Source organism: Amblyraja radiata, chromosome 8 (assembly GCF_010909765.2).
Source record: "Amblyraja radiata isolate CabotCenter1 chromosome 8, sAmbRad1.1.pri, whole genome shotgun sequence".
NCBI classification, from domain to species: domain Eukaryota; kingdom Metazoa; phylum Chordata; class Chondrichthyes; order Rajiformes; family Rajidae; genus Amblyraja; species Amblyraja radiata.
The window spans coordinates 35,899,931-35,923,273 of NC_045963.1; positions in this window are offsets into that span (position 1 = coordinate 35,899,931).

The following is a 23,343-nucleotide window of genomic DNA, read 5'->3' on the forward strand; positions in this document are numbered from 1 at the left end:
AAATGCCTTCCGTGGCAGAGAATTCCACATATTCACAAAATATTTTTCCTCATCTCAGTCCTAAATGGCCTAACCCTTATTTTTAAACTGTGACCCCTGGTTCTGGACTCCCCCAACATGGGAAACTATTGTCCTGCATCTAGCCTGTCCAATCCTTTAAGAATTTTATAAGATTCCATTAGATACCCTCTCATTCTTCGAAACTCCAGTGAATACAATTCCAGTCGGCCCATCCTTTCATCATATGTAATGGAGGAGGCTGTACTGTTGATTTTTCTGAAATCCACGAGGCACTCATGCCTTTTTGGACACCTCTCTGTCCTGCTGGAAATTCACTGCTGCGAGAGCATGCCTCCTGTGTGCACTGTTTAAGTTCCTCTGCTCACTCCCACTCCTCTCCCACCATTGTAGCACATGATCATTCCTCATCAACACACTCCACTAGCTGCATGTCATGTCATACTATCCACTTGGAAGTGTGAGTATTTTGTGCTGAGAAATTGGACTTATAATTCTGCTATTTCTGAACCACAGTGGCATTAAACCAGCGAACCTGACAGTGCTCACTTTGAACGGGCATTAACGAATTAGGGGATGTTTTACATGATTTACAAAATAAAGTTAGCCAGGTTAGAAATGTCATTCTAGCATTAAAAACTGTGGCAGATGAATTATTGGTCTTAATAAGTTAAAGTTCTAAATTAGTGCATGCCCATACCATTTCCTTCATTGCCTTTCTAATTTTAAGCAGACTCAAAACAATTTTAAAAAGGGGAAAGATTGGTCTTTAATTCTGGATTCTTTTCGCCTGGTGGTAGAAATTTCTAAGCAGGTACAATTAGCCACCAAGAGATCATGGGAGTTCAGGAGCAGGCAGTCATTAGTATTTAGTTTGGCCAGTTGAGGCCACCTCTCCACAGGAGTCATCTCATTAGCAGCCTTAAAGGAAAACACCACATTAAATATGATGCAGGAAGGAACTGCAGATGCTGGTTTAAACCAAAGATAGACACAATAAAGCTGGAGTAACCCAGCGGGACAGGCAGCATCTCTGGAGAAAAGGAATAGGTGACATTTCAGGTCGAGACCCTTCTTCAGACTATGATTAAATATAATTCTTGTTTTTCTGACCTAAACATTACAATTGCATTTTAGAATCCAGACTATCCATGAATAATATGATAAATCTATTAGCTCCTTTCAATTTAAAAAAAAGTCACCTGTACCATTTCCTGTTTTGCAAATAACATCAACAAATTTAATACAATGTCGGTGATAGTTTAGTTGAGGTAAGTAACTCCAAATCTTACTTAAAGGCAATGAAACCCATGGTTAATTCAGCATGGTGTTCTGGGTGGAGGGAGGAGTTTATATGCTGGTGATTTAGAAGCAGAACACTTAGTCAGTTCATCTTTGTTTCTTTGTTCAATTGTTCTATTTGCAAACCATACTTTCTGATTCCAAATTCCTTATCATACCCCATCACATCCCATCAGTCCCAGTGGGTCCGCACCACTTTATAATTTACACTGAGAGCTGAACACAAAGATGGCTAGAACCTTTGAAATATGGTCTCAGGATTGTATCTTCTCACATTTCACAGAGCAAGGAGACAAACACATTGACCTGTTGCCATGGAAAGTTTTGTTTCGAGATCAACACTTGAGTTGAGGAAGCAACAGGTTTTTCTTTCTGCACAATGTGATATCCACAAGCTTGCAGGAGCATTCCGTGCAGTGCCTATAAAAGGAGATTTTTTTTTAAGGGGGAATACTGCAAGATGCGTGATTTGCCTGATCAATCTTAACTTGTTTGCTCCCGTTACCTGTTTTTGATAATGTGATTGAGGTCTGTCTAACTGTTTCCCTTCCTCCTCAGTTTACACTGAGAAATTTATTTGCAGTTTGTACAGACTCCTTTTATGAACATCCTTCCAGCTAATTCTTGGATAATGGGATAAATATGCTCCCTCATTTGGCGAAACATAAATTGATAAGTTGCGAGCATAGAATGACCTTTTCCCCTTCATAATCCAATTTCAGCTCAGAGTTACTTCAAATCCTCTGAGGATGGAACTTGTTCATTCTCCCACAGAGCTGAGGTTCCCTTCAGCACAGCTGGCAGGAGTTATTAGTTATAACAATATCTCAGGAGGAAGGGTTTGAGCCTTGAATGAGGCCATTGTCTGGGCTTATATGAAGCCAGATTCATTATGCTTTGCGGAGCACAGTTTAAAGCCCAGAATTAGAATCCCTTCTTGTGACTAAAGAAAGGAGAAAACACGAGAACTGAAATGCCCTTCATTTAAATCAGAGGAGAAGCCTTGGTGGAGCTTGAAAGCGAAGCAGGAACGAGAAAAAAACACCAATTGAAAGTTTTAAATAGTTGCAAGTCAGTAGCCTCGACTATTGTCATTAAGAGGCTGACTTGAAGAAAACTTTTCATTCACATCAGCACTCTGCAGATGGCTGTTCTACCAACCCAAATTAGTCCTCCCAATGTGCTTGTACTATTCTTTAAAAAACGGCTATTAAATGAAGGTGCAGAACAACAGCCTTCGAACCACATGTGATACTGGCTCAGTGCTTTGGAACATTTAGCCACATTTTAAATTGAATTTAAAATAATAAATCTGTTTCTTGTTTTTAAATATTCTTCAAGGGCCATGTTTAAAGTGTTCTGTGATACATAGCATTTGCTTGTTAAGAAAACAAAACACTGAAAGGTTTTTTTTAATACTATTTCCAACTCTTTTCTCCGTGGACCCCCAATCCAGACACAGCAGCACATTAATAATGCGGAACAATATCTTGTGAGAAAGGGGTTGCCAAATGAGGGATCGCAAGCAAACAAACACTGACAATGGTGCTCTGTAGGGGGTGCATGTGAGTGCTCTGGGCCCACTCACTTTCTGATCCCCCACTCCTTTTGTTTCTCTCCCATTTAACACCCTCCGCTGACAGCCGCTGCCAACATTGGGGATGAACAAAAAACGCCGTGAGTCATGGGGCCAGGATCTCTGTCCCAGCCCTCCACGCTGTAGCTGGCCGTTGCAATCATGTGTCACCTCACAGCTCCGTAACAGAGGACTCTCTGATTTACGGGCTGTTCCCAGGACCACATTCAAAGGCAGACATCGAGTTCTGCTGGGAGGTCGTCGACTCTTTGGTCCGCCTGATACTTGTTGATCTCCAAGCAGAGCGGGATGTCCATCAGGGAATGTTGCCCACTGGCCTGTTCCAGACTGCAGGAGTACGTGCTGAGGAATGCACTGAAGCCTGATGCAGCCAACGCCAAGGCTCTGTGTGGGAGGACCACAGTCTATGGTCCTTCCCCTGTTGGACATTGGGGGGTAGGGCCTGGTGGAGTTGCCCCTCAAACAAGAGAAAGGATATCTTCCCAGGGGGGCACATGAATGGCAAGGGTGCCTGGTATAATGATAATTTTGTGAACACTAACAAATACAACGCTAATGAATGCATGTATGTATGTATGTATGTATGTATGTATGTATGTATGTATGTATGTATGTATGTATGTATGTATGTATGTATGTATGTATGTATGTATGTATGTATGTATGGCCACTATGAAAGTTTTTGCTTAGTTCTTGTTTAGTAAATATTATTTATTCTGAATAAAGTTTATTTTTGGAAATAAAACAACATGTAATCCAACAGGATTTATAAGCTAAACATTCTAATTAATAGCTGTACCAATAGACTAAAAAATAGGTGTCAGCAAATTCTTAGTATTCCTCTTCGCATTCTCGGAGCAACATGTTTTTCTTTTATACAATTACTCGGTGAGTATCTGGTTCATAATTGTATTTTACTCACTAAGGAGAGCACATCATTTAATCACCTTGGATCTTAGAATCAGAGTTAACATTTTAATGGACATCCTTAGTTGTTCTAATGCCATGGTCCTTGTGTTTACTAATTCTCACATTTGCTGTATTAATTGCAGTATCAGTCAATCCAGATGGTGTGAAAGCTGAAGGAAATGTACATGTTCACGTGTTTATACCAGGTGAGTAGCACAGTGACGGTTGCAGATAGCTTAGGTTCACTTCAGAACTGCAATGCTGTCTCTGTGGCACTTGCACGTTCCCCTGCGGGCACTCTTGTTTCTTTCCACATCCCGAAGAACATGCCGAAGATAAACACAAAATGCAGGAGTATGACTCAGTGGGTCAGGCAGCATCTCTGGAGCATAGGAATAGGTGGCATTTCGGGTCGAGATCGTTCTTCAGACTAAGAGTCAGGGGAGAGGAAGACTAGAGGTATGAAAAAGTTCTGAACAAATTGGAGCTGGCACCGAGGACCAAGGAAGGATGGACACAAAGGTCTATTGTTGGCTATGGAAGAGGTGATAATGAAGGGAAATATATGAGTTCTAGGAGCAGAATTAGACCTTTTGGCCCATCAAGTCTGCCATTCAATCATGACAGATCTATCTTTCCCTCTCAATCCCATTTTCCTGCCTTCTCCCCATAACCCCTGACATCTTTACTAATCAAGAATCTGTCACACTCTGCCTTAGACTTGGCCTCTACAGCTGTCTGTCACAATGAATTCCATAGATTCACCACCCTGGATGCAAACAGTGGAACCAGCAGGACGACTAGGGTGAGATCGCGGCAGAAAGAGAGGGAATGCAAAGGTTACATGACATTAGTGAAATCAAAATTGTTTTAATCTAATTTGCCAATGTAATTGACATGTTTGGTGGCTGTTTCGATGATTCAAAGATTCAATCATTCAACCATTGGGGTTTGTGGTGGAATAGGATCGACGAGATTATTCTAAAAACCAGCACAGACTCAGTGGGCTGAATGGTCCTCTTGTATGAAAACCAATATGAAATATTGATTTTACAAATATGCCCCATATGCCCCATTGTTACTTCCATCTTGCCTTATTTCAAGCATATATGTTTTTTGTTACTTTCTGATTTGATCTCATTCTCCCTGCACAGTGATGTAGTGATCAGCCAACAGAGTTATTGTCTTACAGCGCTAGAGACCCAGGTTCCATCCTGCCTGTGCGGAGTTTGTACGTTCTCACTGTGACTGCGCATGTTTTGTCTGGGTGCTCTGGTTCCTTCCCACATTCCAAAGACGTACAGGTTTGTAGGTTAATTGGTCCCCAGTGTGTAGGATGCGAAAGTGGGATAACTTCAAACTAGTGCAAACGGGTACTCAATGATCAACGTGGACTCGGTGGGCAAAAAGGGCCCAATTCCCCATTGTATCTCTGTATCTAATTTATCTTAATATTCCACAACTTCTGTTGTCATTGGTATCTATTGTATTTATTTTTGGGCCTATTAGTACAGCTATTAATTTGAATATTTGCTGTTACCACTGACCTGCTGCTCTTTAATACATTGAATTCAACTTTATGATATTCACCCTTCCCGAGACTTTGTCTCTTTGTCGTATACATAACCTCTAATTTAGCCTTGTGCATCTTAAGGGCCTGTCCCACTTGGCCGTCATTTACGCCTCATTGACGCGTCATATGTAAAATAGGTCGTCGCGCCGTTATGCGCAACGTCGTGCGTAAATCACGAGTCATCATGCTGTCTGGTGCGTGTGACGTCATTAGAATACCCTGCGTGGCGCGCCGACGCATGGTTACGCATGGTGATGTAACCATGCGTCACCAAGTGATACACGTGAGACATCGGGACGTAAGCGTGCGACGCCAATGCGTCAGCGTGCATACGCGATACTTCACGCAGGTGGTGCGCGAGGATTTTGTGCAGCACGAAATCCTGGAGCGCCGCGCGATACCGCGTGGAGCTCCACACTCCTCCACGCCTCTCCATGCGCCCGTCCCGCGCTACCCACACGCTACCCGTGCATCACAAAGTGACGACCATATGCTTGGAGGTCGCGTAAATGGCGCGCAAGTGACGGCCAAGTGGGACAGGCCCTTTACCTTCCTTCCACCAAGGTCTGTCTTTAGCTTTGATTTCTCTATCCTCTAAAGCTCTCCACTTAGCTATTTCCCTCAGGTTTTCCGAAGGCTGATGCAAACAATCCCTGCATCAGCCTTTCAGGCTCTTCCAATACCTCCATTGTGGTGAAGTTTTAGCTCTGCGGAATGCTCTGGACATTTCCGCACTTTTCAAAGTGTTGATAAATATCAGTTGTTGTAAGTAAACAGCAGCCTTTCATCTGGGCTTACGAAACGGGATTGTGCGGTGGGTAATTTCCACTGTCTGATAGTTGTCTGGTGCCTGCAACCCATAATCCAGAAACTTGATCACATTGCATTGTTTTCCATCAGCACTGGGCTTGTAAACTGGTTTAACTCTGAGTAAATGCGGCTGTGATCATTCCCACATTGAATTGGCCGAATCATGAAATTTGACCAGGCACATTATATTATCACAAAAGGACACAAAGTGTTGGAGTAACTCAGCGGGTCAGGCAGTATCTCTGGAGAACATGGATAGGGGACAATTTGGGTCGAGACCCTTCTTAGAGTCATAGTCAAACAGCATGGAAACAGGCCCTTCAGCCCAATTTGCCAATGCTGACCAACATGCCCCATCTACACTAGTCCCACCTGCCTATGTTTGGCCCATAATCCCTCTAAACCTATCCTATCCACGTACCTGTCTAAATGCTTCTTAAACATTGTGATAGTACCTGCCTCAACCACCTCTTCCAGCAGGTCGTTCCATACACCCACCACCCTTTGTGTAAATAAGTTACCCCTCAGGTTCCTATTAAATCTTCCCCCCCCCCCCTCACCTTAAACCTATGTCTTATGGTTCTCAATTCCCATACTCTGGGCAATTCTTCAGATTCAAATTTCAGACTTCTTCTTAATCCGAAACAACACGTATCCATTTTCTCCAGAGATGCTGCCCGACCTACTGAGTTACTGCCGTATTTTGTGCCCTTTGTGCATGAACCAACATCTGCAGTTCTTTGTTTCTACATACAGTTGTCAATTGCGCTTGCAACTTTGGTGTGAATTTTATGTCCGGAATGCCTGGGATGATATTTGCCAAGCAGTCCTCCTTCGGAGCAGAATTTGGGCCACGTTATCAAGGGTCACCCGTCAATGGCAACTCTCAGCACAATAGGTTTTAATCTCCCAACACCGAGCTAACATTTTCCAAGGATGTTGCCTGGATATACGAGGATGTTGCCTGGACTTGAGGGCCTGAGCTATAGGGAGAGGTTGGGCAAGCTAGTACTTTATTCGTTGGAGCACAGGAGGCTGAGGAGTGATCTTATAAGGGTGTATGAGGGGAATTGATAGGGTAAATGCAGTCTTTGAATTGATAGGGTAAATAGAGATTTTTACCCAGAGCAGGGCTTCAAGAACCAGAGGGCATAGATTTAAGATGAAAGGGGAAAGATTTAAAAGGAACCTGAGGGGTAACATTTCACTCAGAGGCTGATGGGTATATGAAATAAGCTGTCAGATGAGGTTTTTGAGGTAGGTATAATAACAACATTTAAAAAGAGACTTGGGAAGGTACAAAGATAGGAACGATGCATAGATAGAAAGGAAATGGGCCAAATACAAACAAATAAGATTAGCTGAGATGGGAAATATTGGTCAACATAGGTGAGTTGTGCTGAAGGGGTTGTAACATGCTGTATGTCTCACTAACTATATGGGTCTATGACATACAGTTAAACAAAATACTGGCCCAAATCCTTGAGCCCCTCCACTCTGCTCAGTGGACTAACCCAACACGTCCCAATGTGTGGATGAAGGAACTGCAGATGCTGGTTCATAGCGAAGCTGGATACAACGTGCTGGAGCAACTCAGCAGGTCGGGCAGTATCTCTGGAGAGAAAGGATGGGCGCCTTTTGGGTCGGAACCTGAATAAAGATTCTGACCCGAAACGTCACCCATTGAGTCTGAAGAAATGTAGGAAGGAACTGCAGATGCCTGTATGACCCATTAAACTCAATGGGTCATACAGCATCTCTGGAGAAAAGTGATAGGTGACATTTCGGGTGAAGAATGGTCTCGACCCGAAACGTCACCTATTCCTTGTTGGGCCAGATTAATTGGCTTTGGTAAAAAAATGTGTAAATTGTCCCAAGCATTGCGTCAGTATACGGGGATCGCTGATCAACACGGACTCTGTGGGTTGAAGGGCCTGTTTCCGTGCTGTATCACTAAACTAAACTAAGGTAAACTAAAATAAGGTCTGGCAGCCCCAAGTCACACTGACCCACCAAAACAACGATGCTATGACTCTAACTTCCAAAGTCAAGAACCCAACTGATCTCAGCCACACCACAAATACCATGGTCCTCACCAATTCCCTCCATACCTAACCATCACCCCTTGCCTCTACCAGAAGTGAAGAACACCATTCCAAAGTTTCATCAGTGAGTGGAGGGAAGTCACTGACAGGCCAGTTTGGGCCTACGGTTGTCCTGCCAAGCCGAGCCTCGGGGAAGAAGGGCCAGGTGGCATGTTTTCATGTAAGTACTACTAATTTGCCTGCCCGAAACAAATTGTAATCTGATTTTTTTCCTATTCCATTGTTAAATTGTTTTGTGATATTTTTAGATGTGCAGCAACCTGTCCAAATAGGGCAGTCAGTAGGTTGCTGCTGAACAATGCAAGTTCCTGACTCACCTACCTGTTTGTACAGAAAGGCAAGCTTTTCTCAACACTGCACACAATTCACAAACCTCCACTAGTCCTATATTAAGATGCCTGTAGACCGGTGTCTGCCTATCTTGTGAGAACGAATATAGACACAAAATGTTCAGTTCTGAAGAAGGGTCTCGACCCGAAATGCCACCTATTCCTTTTCTCCAGAGATGCTGCCTGACCCATAGAGTTACTCCAGAGTCTTCGGTGTAAACCAGCATTTGCAGTTCCATGCCACATATCTCCTTAACACACTCTTTCCTGGAATCAGAGTGACATCTCCAGAGCCCTGGTGATGTTAGTAGGCTCAAAATTGGCTGTGAATCAATTTCAAGGGAATATTCATTCAAAATGTAATTTAAAAAAAAATCCCCAAATAAACTTATCATAGAGATACAGTGCGGAAACAAGCCCTTTGGCCCACTGAATCCGCACCGACCAGTGATCACCCCGTACACTAGTACTATCCTACACATACAAGGGACACTAGTTATTCTACTAGAGACAATTTTATAATTTTACCAAAGCCAATTAACCTACAAATCTGTACATCTTTGGAGTGTGGGAGGAAACCAGAGCACCCGGGGAAACCCCATGCAGTCACAGAGAGAACGTAAATCTCCGTACAGACAGCACCCGTAGTCAGGATTGGACCCAGGTCCCTGGCGCTATAAGGCAATAACTGTTTAGTTTTGTTTGGTTTAGAGATACAACGCAGAAACAGGCTCTTCAGCCCACCGAGTCTGCGCCGACCAGCGATCCCCGCACACTAATGCTATCCAATGCACACTAGGGACAATTTACAATTATACCAAGCCAATTAACCTACAACCTATCCGTCTTTGGAGTGTGGCAAGAAACTGGCGATCCTAGAGAAAACCCACAAAGGTCACGGGGAGAACGTTCAAACTCTGTACAGACAAGCACCCGTAGCCAGGATCGAACTCGGGACTCTACCGCTGCGTCACTGTGCTGCCCTAGGATGATTTTGAGACATTAGCACCCACAAACATGTGCTCTTAACTGAATTACTGGTAGCAACTAGGAAGAAGAACTTTAACTTTTTTGCCCCCTCTCCTTAAACCGAAGATAGACACAAAAAGCTGGAGTAACTCAGCAGGACAGGCAGCATCTCTGGAGAGAAGGAATGGGTGACGTTTTGGGTCGAGATCCTTCTTCAGGCAGATGTTGGTTTAAATCAAAGATAGACACAAGATTCTGGAGTAGTTCAGCGGAACAGGCAGCATCTCTGGAGAGAAGGAATGGGTGACGTTTCGGGTTGAGACTGGGTCTCAACCCGAAACGTCACCCATTCCTTCTCTCCAGAGATGCAGCCTGTCCCGCTGAGTCACTTTAGCATTTTGTGTCTATCTTTCTCTGACTGCTAACTTGGTTGAAAATCAGCTCACTTGGCACAAACTAGAGTTTACTTTGGGTGCTGCCCTAACATTACATTACAAATAAGAAAATACAGAAGTGTTTAGCTTTCCCGCATTAAACATTAAACAGGAGATCACGTCTCCTTCGTAAAAATACTGCCTATTTTACTAAAAAGGTGGATTATTTGTTGTTCCCATTCCAGATATTGCCTAAGTAATCTGATGGGTTGAAATGAACCCCAGAGTTGAACTAATTCCTTTCTGGATTAAATGTATTTATTTTCTCCACATACACGTATAGTTATCTGCGCTGGTGTAAGTTTCCAGTCCCGAGGGAAATCTCAAAACTGAAGTAATTGAATCTGCCTTTTGTTTCTTTAAGCAGTGATTTCCCTTGGTTGAAATGCCTACAGTAAAAATCACTGCTCACAATTGACTGTCGAACCCATACTTGCACCTGAGATACACAACATTAAAATAGTTATGGCCTTCTGTTTTCCAGTCTCCAGAACGATCATTAACTACAGTTTTGTTCTTTAAAGAAAGGGCTGGTAAGCGGACCATAACAAATTATCCTGCCAATGATTTGTTACACAAATCACCATCCTGACATTAATCAACAATGGCTATTTGTACTTGCTTCTGCCGCCTCTTCCTTTGCATTGTCCTCGAGTGGGATTGTTTTGTTGGTGGGGAGTAAGAGAAAGATAATGTTCAGGCAGTAAACTTAGATACTGCTGGCAAGTTAGAGTGAAACAAGACAAAAGAATGAGACCTTCGGCAGAACAGAAACTGACAATGAAAGCAAATACAGCAGGATAAATATGCAGGCGTGAACAGGTTTTTGCGTGGCACTGTTATGAATGATTTCAGTCTATATCATAGTTCAGCATCTATACCTTTGGGCAACTTCTCCTTTTGAACAACTTCTCCTCCATGTTCCCAGTCCATTCCAGTGAATTAGCAATCCTGGCTGGAAACTCTGTGTATATGCATGAAAAATAAGTACAATGTAAGAGTTGGCTATGTTGCTTTTTATGGTTGAATAGTCTGCCAGTTTCAATTGTCGCTAAAGAATAGGACACTTTGATGAGGCAGTGAAGGGATATGTTAAGGTCTATGAGATTTTACTCTTACAGAAATTTCTTAATCAGACAATTTGTCTGGCCAATTCAGACAAATAAATATTGACTAATGGTAGATACTCGAAATTTCCCAAGGACAATCTGCAGACTTTACAATTAATTCTATATCCATTATTAACTTCACTTCTGGTGCAAAACAGCAGGCTCCACAAAACAACAATACACGGACTTTAATATGAAACATATTATTTAAATAGTCTTTTTTTCTGAAAAGCTGTCTTAGATTACAGCAAAGTTGAGATGCAAATGACCCTTAACCTGAGGGTCAGACCCTCATTATGCTAACAAAAACCTTTTGAACATCTTTGTAACCAGAAAACCAGATTGGAGTTTATTTCTGACAGTGCTGCATGGATTGGATTTGAGCATAAATTAAGGAAGAGTGGTGCAGACATCTATATACGCCTTACACCAATGTCCGATAAAATGGTGTGATGCTGTGTGAAGTTATTAACAACTGGTGTGTGCAATGTGTTTTTGTTACAGAATTTAGTAATGTTGGTAGAGTGGTTCGATGTTATGTAGCACCCATCTGCGGTGGATCTGACCTGCGATAGAGAGACTCAGCACTGAAAATCCTTCCCTCGCTGAACAAAATATCCCCTCAAATAAACAAGGAAAACTTCACCTTGAATAATCTAACCAAAAAAAACCCCTGCAAATGTGCCATGATAACTATTTCCAGAAAGTTATTTCTTTGCATTGGATCCCTTAATTTACAACACCTGTTTCCTTTCAAGGTAAAACGTGACGACAGAAGTCGTTGGTCTTTAAGTCGTCGGTCATTAAGTTCCTGTCCGAACGTAGACATTCGAGCTGCACTAAGAGTTTTTACTGATGAGCGTTAAATGGAAATCTGATGATAAAGGCATATTTTAGTACTTGTTTGTTCAGCTTCTTTTTCTTCTGCATCAGAATGTTGCATCTACAGCACCGTAAAGAGTGGTGATAAATGTAATTGGGGGAGTGGCACTGTTCTGTGGCTGTAAGTGACACGGAGTGAAACCATTGACCCGCCATCTTCCTCATGTCTAAACAGAGATATACCAAGGTCAATTTTATGCCTGGTTTAGGCTATTCAATTCTATAAGCTATAGGCACTAATCATGAACATGTGGTGCAGGGATAGAGTTGCTGCCTGACAGCGCCAGAGAGCCAGGTCCAATCCTGACTATGCACGCTGACTGTACGGAGTTTGCACGTTCTCCCTGTGATCACGTGGGTTTTCTACGGGTGCTCCGGTTTCCTCCCTCAGCCTAAGGATTTGCGGGTTTGTAAGTTAGTAGGCCTTTGATAGGTTGATAGGCTAATTGCAGGTTAAATTGCCCTGAGTGTGTAGGGAGCGAATGATAAAGTGATAAAGAGCTGATAATAACATAGAACGATTGTGAACACGTGATCGATGGTTGATGTGGGTTTGGTGGGCTCAAGGGCCTGTTTCCTTGCCATATATCTGAGATAAACTAAACTATACATGGAATTTTTCTGTAGACCAGAGATGGAAAGACCAAAATTGGTAAGACCAATCTTCCACAGAAGAGAGGGCTTCAGTTTTACATTTGATCAATAAGGCGGAATCTCTGAGAGTTCAGTATTCCTTTAGTCGTGTACTGAAACATGAGTCTGAAGTTTTGTCTTTGACCGTCTGCACTGGGCCTAAACCCAACCCAGTCTGACTGCCCAATACTACCCCAGACACAATATGAACTGGAGGCCGAGCCTTTTCTGTTGAGTGCACTTACTCTCTGGATAAACTTGCAGAGTTGTCACAGAAAAAGACCCAATGTGCGGCAGTAACTCAGCAGGACGGGTAGCATCTCTAAAGAACATTGATAGGTGATGTTTTGGGTCGGGAGCTTTCTTCATGCCGATTGCACTGGGGGACAGGAGAAAGCTGGAGGAGAGGAGGAGCAAGACAAAGCCTGGCCAATGATAGGTGGCTGTTTCCTTTATCATTGTTATTTTTTTGCATATCTTTCGCCATCTATATCACCGTCTATATATTTAATTTTCCTTCCCCCTGACTGAAGAAGGGTCTCGACCCGAAACGTCACCCATTCCTTCTCTCCAGAGATGCTACCTGTCCCGTTGATTTACTCCAGCTTTTTGTGTCTATCTTCGGTTTAAACCAGCATTTGCAGTTCCTTCCTACACAAGGGATATAGGTGGAAGGGTAGGGGGAAAGAGAGAAATTGGTGCAACTCCGAGTGGGACACAAGGAGTTAAAGAGAACAACATGAAAAAAAAAGGGTGGTTGTGTGCAGGTTTGTTACCTAAAATTGGAGAATTTAATATTCATACCATTCCCCATGGTATTCATACCATACCATTTTCAAACTTTTGAAAAGATTACATCTTCATCATCAAACATGGAAAGTTGATACATGCCCAAAATTGAAGAAATGTTACAAATAAATATAAACGTAAGTAATGATGAAGCAGGGCTACTTTACTTTTAAATGTACTCAAACATGTCAAGCTGCAAGACAAATTCAGTACTGATGGTGTCCATTTTACAAAATATGCTTTCAATCATTCTCTAAAAATTGATTACTTTAAGTAATCTGACAAATTACTCACTGGAGTTCAGTTTATGTTACACGAGATTTCAACATTATGAGACGCAGATCTGAACAAAATTGCTCCCCGAAAAAGGGTTTTGCTTCATTTTGTAAACAAAGGAATAAAGCACAATTAGCCTGTGATATTGGGCTAGGTCATGGGCATGGCAGCCCAGCAGTATAGTTTAGTTTAGTTTAGTTTAGTTTAGTTTAGTTTAGTTTAGTTTAGAGATACAGCGTGGAAAAAGGCCATTTGGGCAACCAATTCCGCGCGTCCAGCGATCCCCGTACACTAATAACAACATACAATTTTTACCGAAGCCAAATTAACCTACAAACCTGTACGTCTTTGGAATGTGGGAGGAAAGTGGAACACCCAGGGAAAACACATGTGGTCACACATGGGGAGAACGTACCAACTCCGTACAGACAGCATCCGTAGTCAGGATTGAACCAGATTAACTGGCGCTGTAAGGCAGCAACTCTACTGCTGTGCTGCATAGTTCTGCAGGGAGGTGCAGGGTTCAAGTCAGTGTGCGCCGTGTTTTTCTGCCTGCCCACTGCAGTGCATGGATATAGAGGGCACTGGAAGTTGGGTCCATCTGATGTACCTGTCTGTGGATGCATAGAGTCATACAGCGTGGAAACAGGCCCTTTGGCCCAACTTGCCCACACCGACACATGTCCCATCTACACTAGTCCCACCTGCCTGCGCTTGGCCCATATCCCTGCCTATCCATGTACCTGAGGTGACCGGTGCTGACATGGAAAGTCAAAGACAGCATAAAACTAAAAGAGAAGATATATAACATTGCAAAGATTAGTGGGAAGCCAGAGGATTAGGAAGCTTTTAAAAAACAACAGAAGGTAACGAAAAAGGCAATACGGGGAGAAAAGATTAAATATAAAGATAGGGTAGCCAATAACATAAAAGAGGATAGCAAAAGTTTCTTCAGATATGTAAAGAGTAAGAAAGAGGCAAGAGTAGACATTGAACTGCTGGAAAATAATGCAGGAGAAGTGATACTGGGGGATAAAGAAATGGCAGAGGAACTGAATAACTTTTTTGCATCAGTCTCCTCAGTAGAAGACACCAGCAATGTGCAAGAGACTCAACGAATGGAAGTTAGTGGAGTGGCTATAACCGGAGAAGGTGCTTGGGAAACTGAAATGTCTGATGCTGGATAAGTTTGTCTTGAACCTTGCAATTGACTGGCACGTGGCAGCTTGAATCACTAATCCCCAGCTCCCTGTGGAATTAGATGTTGGGCACAATGCTGATCCACTAGAGTTATGTACGTAAGTTTCTTTGAACCCTTCAAGACCCTTCTCTAGACCCTCCCCAGTCATTCTACTAGTTCCAATGTTCACATCCTTGTTTCCTTTCGTCAGCAGATCTTCACCAGCCAACAATGGACCATTATGGACTCTGCCCTTCCTGAGATCATCTGTTGCTGGCCTTGTTTTGTTCTGGCCTTCTCTATCTTTCAGTGTGAGGAAGTGTTCCGACCCAAAATGTCATCTATTCCTTCTCTCCAGAGATGCTGCCTGACCCGCTGAGTTACTGCAGCATTTTGTGTCTATCTTTGGTGTAAACCCGTATCTGGATCTCCGTCCTACTGCATGTAGAGGTTGCCCATTAACAATCAGAGCCTTGTTCGGATGTTGGAGACACAAGGGAATATCATGCTCTGCGGAATTCTAGCTCGCAAACTCCAGAGCAGAAAGGGAGAAACAAATAGTTTTACTGTGCGTAAATATAGGTACAAAATGCTGGAGTAACTGAAGAGTCTGAAGAAAGTTCCCGACCTAAAATGTCACCTTGCAATTTTCTCCGGAGATGCTGCCAGACCCGCAGAGTTACTCCAGCACTTTGTGTCTACCTTCGGTATAAACCAGCATCTGCAGTTCCTTTTTTGTACAGTTTTACTATGTTCACACTCTTCCCTATTGAACACAACATGGCTTGAGTTATGACAGCTTGGAGTAATAGAGTCATACAGCATAGAAACAGCCCCATTAAACCAACTTGTCTGTGCTGAACAACAACTCTAGACCCACCTGCCTGCATTTGGCCCTTATCCATCTAAACCTATCCCATCCATGTACCGATCTAAATGTTTCTTAAATATTGCGATAGTACCTGTCTCAACTACCTCCTCTGGCAGCTCGTTCCATGCACTCATCACCCTTTTTGTAAAAAAGCTAACCCTCAGGTTCCTATTAAATCTTTTCCCCCTCCCCTTATTGTGGCTAAATCATAATATATATATAAGGAAAAGTACTTTACTAATTAGTATGCAAAATGCAATAAATAGGCAAAATATTTGCTGCTAACTCTTGGCTTTTCGCATTATTAGAGGTGTTTTGCAGAAAGTGGATATCATAGAAATCATTGGATATCATAGATGTCATGGAATATAATTTTTATCGAGTGAATTGTGCACATCTCTGCAAATGTTGGCTTTTGGATTCAATGCAACCACGTGCCTTACACAGCTGGAATGGTTTGGGTCGAAAAACTGCACAAACAGTTAAAAATACTTCTGAATGTAAATGCCCTTGTGACTGCAAGAGCAAGTACATTGCAAATCTGTGGAGCAGAGAGAGAATTTGGGCGGGTTTATTTTTTGCCGATTCAGACCCAAGAATTTGGAAATATCTTTTAAATGGCTTCATAAAGGAAATATCCTCGGTGCAAAAAGTGTTTGCGTCTTTTCTGACTCGCTGTGTTTCGATAGCTGGCTGTTATATAACACCTATTGTGACAGGCAATGGCTATAAAGGCACAAAGGCACAGCTAGAAACACTATTCACTGGGCTGCCTTTTTTATCCGAGCCAACTGAAGCGGCATGGAACAGAAGGGCCTATCTTTAAATTGCGGCAACAGGGCCTGTTTTTCATCACTGATTAATAATTGAGAGTCAGGATCGTCCTCCTGTGTAGAAACTCTGCTTCCCACAGGCCCCTTTAGCCCTGGAATTAAGGCTTGCTCCAATTCAATATCACGACAGTGTTTAAAATGCTTTGAATGCCTTTTCACTAGCTCAGCACAGGAAGAGGTACGTGTGACCTCTTGAACTCCCAAGATGTAGGCAGCCTCAGCCAAGGCTGTTGAGAAACACTCTCAAAAAGTTCTCTCAGAACGTTGTTGTCCTTTCGAGAAAGAAAATGGGTTTTAAAAAAGCAAACCCTCCACGATTATTTTCAATGCGTTCTTTACTTTAAAGCAATTACTGGTCTGATTATTTACTCTTAAATAAATGTAACCTCAGACTGTGGAATGCTGCTTGAATACACTTGGCTGGCGTTCAGGTCAATAGATTGGAAAATTCACTTTTTTTTCAACAATCCCTTCCACAAATAAATTTAGCAAGGGGAGATGTAGGCACTTATTTTATTAGGAAACAAAGATCTGGTAGAAGTTGCAATTTGTGTGTCAAAAAAAAAATCGCAGCGCAGCCCGCGAGTACCCCGCATTCCAAAGTATCTCGCAAAAGTGATAGCAGTTCAGAAAATCATTTGGCAAAGCTCCAAATCACAACCAGCTGCATCTACCCTGAATTTGTGAAATGATTCAACAGAACAAGATGGTAACTTTCAGAGGATGATTTCTCCAATGTGAACAGTAAGGCTCAGAACTCATCTGCAAGTAATGAAATGATTCCATGAGAGAAATATCTGCGATGAAAGAACAAAAAGTAAAAAGACGTATTTATATAGTGCTGTTCACATTCCTTTCGCGGATGTCCAAAAGTGTTTGCAGCAAATGGAATAATTTTAAATGCGGTTACTGGTTTAATGTTGGAAAACCGGGCGACACAGTGGCGCAGCGGTAAAGTGTCTGCCTTACAGCGCCAGAGACCCAGGTTCGATCCTGACCACGGGTGCTGTCTGTACGGAGTTTGTACGTTCTCCCACGGGTTTCCTCCGGGTGCTCCAGTTGCCTCCCACAATCCAAAGACATACAGGTTTGTAGGCTAATTGGATTGGCATAAGTGTAAATTGTCCCTAGTGTGTGTAGGATAGTGTTAGTGTGTGTGGATTGCTGGTTGGCATGGATTTGGTGGGTCCAAGGGCCTGTTTCCACACCGTATCTCGAAAATAATTAAACTAAACTTTTTTTGCGCAGATTAATGATATTCAAAAGATAGATACAAAACGCTCACGTAATTCGGCGGGCCAGGCAGAATGGTCTTGCTTAAGAATCTTCAAGTATTTCTGGAGCTTCTGAAATTATCGCTTTAAGTTCTATTTCCTTTTTTTAAAAACTATAAATGAGCACATGCACACGCATGCGCACACTACACAGATGAACATTTGTGCAATTGTAATTTCCTATATATAATAATAAGCATGTATATAGTTTTTAAATGTATAGACACATAGTTGGCACACAAAACCACACACGTACATGTAAACCTCAGGCGTGTACTCATACAAACATGCAATTTCCCAGTACATACACTGGCCCATTTCAGGGCACTATTTTGTCCCGGACGCAGAGACCTAAGATGCCATTGGTATTGTCCCGTGGGCTCAATGCCATTTAGCTGGTGAACTGCTGGCAAAGTCTAATAGGAAACTGCATGGTTCGTTATTACTGGAGACTTCCGGTAAGTGTACGGAGTCTCAGTATCTGTGATTTAGCCAACGTAGAGCTACAGCTCTGACCGGAGTCTGGGGGAGAGATCAGTGCCTAAAGAACGAAGCCATCCTGAGCTCATCGCTATATTAAATAATGAATGGTTCTCCTGTACTTGTCCTCACCTTTTCCCATCAATTTTATCTGCTAGTTCTCCAGCTTTACCATACAGCTCTCAGTACCAATGCGTTTATTGTCACGTGTACCGAGGTACATTGAAAAGTTTTTGTTGCCTGATTACATGATTATAATCGAGCCATCCACAGTGCACAGATACATGATAAAGGGAATAATGTGAATAACGTTTAGTGCAAGATAAAGACCAGTAAAGTCCAATCAAAGATAGTCCGAGGGTCTCCAATGAGGTAGATAGTAGCTTAGGATCACTATCTGATTGTTGGTAGGCTGGTTCAGTTGCCTGATAACAGTTGGGAAGAAACTATTCCTGAATCTGGAGGTGTGCGTTTTTACACTTCTATATCTTTTACTCGATGGGAGAGGGGAGAAGAGGGAGTGACCAGGGTGTGACTCATCTTTAATCATGCTGCTGGCCTTGCCGAGTCAGCGTGAGGTGTAAATTAAGTCAATGGAAGGGAGGTTGGTTTGTGCGATGGTCGGAGCTGCATCCACAATTCTCTGCAATTTTTTGCATTCTTGGATGGAGCAGTTCCCAAACCATGGGACATGCCGAGCTTCCTCAGCCTTCGAAGGAAGCAGAGGCATTGGTGTGCTTTCTTGGCCATAGCTTCAACATGGGTGGTCCAGGAGAAGTTGTTGGTGATATTGATTCCTAGGAATTTGAAGCTTTCTCTATTTTGGTGCCGTCATTGCAAATCGGGGTATGTGTACTGCTTTGCTTCCTGACGTCGATTACTACCTCCTATGTGTTGCTGACATTATGAGAAAGGTTTAAGAAGGAACTGCAGATGCTGGAAAATCGAAGGTACACAAAAAAGCTGGAGAAACTCAGTGGGTGCAGCAGCATCTATGGAGCGAAGGAAATAGGCAAAGTTTCGGCCCGAAACTTTGCCTATTTCCTTCGCTCCATAGATGCTGCTGCACCCGCTGAGTTTCTCCAGCTTTTTTGTGTACCTTGTGAGAAAGGTTGTTGTCTCGACAGCAGGTCACGAGGTTCTCAATGAAGATGAAGAGCTCATACATATACCCAGATGCTGATCAGCTTGATTTTTATTACAGCGTTCATTGTGAGCACGCTGGTCGAGACGTTGGGCACTAGTATGCGTGGGCATCATCTGCTGGTGCCCATCCTCTCTAATGGATCAGTTCCATTGAACCATCTGTCAGTGCACAGATTTGCGGATGCCTCAGAAGGGGATAATGACCATTTCCTACCACCTCGTTGCTGGCTTTCACAGAAGCTCTTCATGTGTTTGCCCTGCAAGCATCAAATCACATCCTATCCAACGAAGTGCTGCTGTTGTCTGGGTGATCACTGTTTACTGTTTTCCACATTGATGGCACAAAGTCAAATGCATTGTTACAGCAGCAGTGCAGATTACTCGGGCAAACCATCAGAGTGCCCATGCATTTGGAAAGTCCGTGAATCAGTGCCACGTTCTTCAATGCGCGATGTTCTGTCAGGCTCACAATGGATTGCCGTTACCATGCACTGTAAATTAACGTTGTACAAAACAGAAACCTGCAGGGGCCAGTTCTTGGCAAACGTCCCCAGACCAGCCAGTCTTTCCCTCGCTTATGGCCTGCCTGCACCAGCAATCCGCTAACAACACGTAAATATCACAGTGTAAATTAATGGTACATGGAATGATCCTGTGGCAGGCAGGACCAAGGAATGGAAAAGGATAATGTAAGCTCAAAAAACTGGTTGCACTTCAAGAGGGAGGTCAGAAGAAATGCACCACACACAATGGAAATGGGTGGGGGGGGGGGCTCAGTGAGATGTACTGGGAGTCAAATGGACATGTGACCCCAGACAATTTTACGAGGCTAGACCGACCTTTTTAAGAGATGAACCACCGAGAGTTTAGTTTATTTTACTTTGGAGACACAGCGTGGAAACAGGCCCTTCGCCCCACCGAGTCCGCACTGGCCAGTGATCACCCCGTACACTAGCACTATCCTACACACCAGGGGCAACTTACATTTTAGAGAAGCCAATTAACCAACAAACATGTACGACTTTGGAGTGTGAGAGGAAGCCTAAGCATCCCACGCGGTCACGGGGAGAATGTATGAACTCTGTACAGACAGCAGCCATGGTCAGGATTGAACCCTGGTCTCAGTTACTGTAAGGAAGCAACTCTACCGCCGCGCCACCGTGCCACCCCCAATGATCTAAAATCACCTTTAGGCAAGATTGCTATCTGAATGTTTTTCTCTTTAGTGAAGGTTTTAGGCCTGAATGGAAGAAGCTCCAGTGAGGCTGCTGGAGCAGCTCCAGGATTACACAAGAGCCGCTGTGGAAGAAAGATTTACGGCATCCGTATTTATTACGCATGCCAATCAGGGAGAGAGATAAAAGCAGCTGCCATGGCAACACCAAGTTTCATTTGTTCCCTTCAGTTCACATCGTAGACCATGAAAGAAAGTGTTTGTGCTCATGGTCGACCCGGCCTTTCACTGAATTCTCTGTATGTTGTGTTGAAAACACAGTAGAATATCCCTTCCCAGTGGGGGTTGGGTTGTGGGAGGAAGCCAATGAAACAGATTAAAGTTTTTTATTTAAACATCTCTGATAAAAGTGGGGGGTTTTTTTGTGTGATATGAGCTGAATAAGTCTTTATTAATTCTCTTGAACCTTTGAACACATCCTGCGTATTATCAGGGTATTATCAGGCACTTTTACGTGTTTTCTATCCTTGGTTGGAATGAGGTGGAGAAGCAACCTCCATGCCTTGCCTCCTCAGACCTCATTTTTACTTAAGTGCCAGTTTCCAAATAGTAATACGTGTTCAAATGCAGCTAAATTGTCCATGCTTTTAATTTACCTACATTGGGTGTTGGGGGATTAGATGGTCCACACGTTGACTCACATTAATGTAGTTTGGTAATTTTGTCAGTTCCCCAAAAGTAGGGTCATTTATCTCATTAGTCACAGGCAATGTTGCGCATCTCCCATCAGTTTTATTTTTCTACTGAAAGCAAGTTTAGTTTAGTTTTAGTTTAGAGATACAATGAGGAAACAGGCCCTTCGGCCCACTGAGATTAGATTAGATTAGATTCGTTTATTGTCATTCAGACCTTTCGGTCTGAACGAAATTTAGTTTCCCTGCAGTCATACATATAATAAAAAATGACAAAAACACACAATCAACACAAATTTAACATCCACCACAGTGAGTTCACCAAACACCTCCTCACTGTGGTGGAAGGCCAAATCTTAAAGTCTCTGTCTCTTCCCTCTTTGTTCTCCCTCTACGCCGAGGCGATCCAGGCTCCAGATGTTGTGACCTCACCGGGTGATGGTAAATCCCGCGGCTCAACCGTGCTCCGCGAACGGGCCGGTTCAAACTCCGCGGGTGGTCGCTGCCGCCGCCACAGCTCCGAGGCCGAGTCGCGTCTCCGCTGCCGCCGCCACGGTTCCGGGGCTGAGTCGGGTCTCCGTTGCCGCTACCGCTGCTGCCGCCGCCGCCACAGCTCTGAGGCCGAGTCAGGTCTCCGCTGCCGCTGCCTCCGCCACAGCTCCGGGGCCGAGTCGGGTCTCCGCCGCCGCTGCTGCCGCCACAGCTCCGGGGCCGAGTCGGGTCTCTGCTGCCGCTGCTGCTGCTGCTGCGGCCGCCACAGCTCTGAGGCCAAGTCAGGTCTCCGCTGCCGCTGCCTCCGCCACAGCTTCAGGGCCGAGTTGGGTCTCCGCTGCCGCTGCCGCCGCCGCTGCAGCCGCCACAGCTTCAGGGCCGAGTCAGGTCTCCACTGCCACTGCTGCCGCAGCCACAGCTCCGGGGCCGAGTCGGGTCTCCGCTGCCACTGCTGCCGCCGCCACAGCTCCGGGGCCGAGTCGGGTCTCCGCTGCCGCTGCCGCCGCTGCTGCCGCCACCACAGCTCCGGGGCCGAGTCGGGTCTCTGCTGCCGCTGCTGCTGCTGCCGCCGCCACAGCTCCGGGGCCGAGTCGGGTCTCCGCTGCCGCTGCTGCCGCCGCCACAGCTCCGTGGCCGCCAGCTCCGCCATTAGGCCTCAGCGCAGACGGAGACGTGGAATACGACAGAAAAAAAGTCGCATCCCCCGAAGGAAGAGACCAAAACATGTTTCTCCCACCCCACCCACACACATACACAACTTAATAAAACAAAATTAACTAAAACATGACAAAGGAACAAAAAGAAAGAAAAAAACAGACGGACTGCAGGTGGGCCGCAGCTGTTAAGCCAGCGCCGCCATCTTGAATGTCCGCACCGACCAGTGATCCCCGCACATCAACACTATCCTACACACTCTAGGGGCAATTTACATTTATACCCGGCTGGGTGTTTACTCCTCATTGGTCGGAACTCATTGCCAATAAGGTCTGAAGAAGGGTTTCGAAGCAAAACGTCAGCCATTCCTTCTCTCCAGAGAAGCTGCCCATCCCGCTGAGTTACTCCAGCATTTTGTGTCTATCATTACCATTAAGAGACAATGTGGAACAGTTTTCAAGATTGAAATGGAAGGTCGGGCACATAGAAAATACTGTAGAAAGATACCGTACAATTGCAGCAATGCGCATTTAGGGTGGCACAGTGAACTGCTGTCTCACAGCGCCAGAGACCTGAGTTTGATCCTGACCTCGGGTGCTATCTATGTGGCGTTTGCACGTTCTCCCTGTGACTGCTTGCTTTTGCAATTCCTCCCACATTCCAAAAACCTGCAGGTTTGTAGGTTAATTGACGTCTGCAAAATGTCCTATAGTGTGTAGATGCTGGATGTGATAGTGGGAAAACAGAACTAGTGTGAATGAGTGATAGATGGTGAGCATGGACTCAGTGGGTATAAGGCCCTGTTTCCTTGT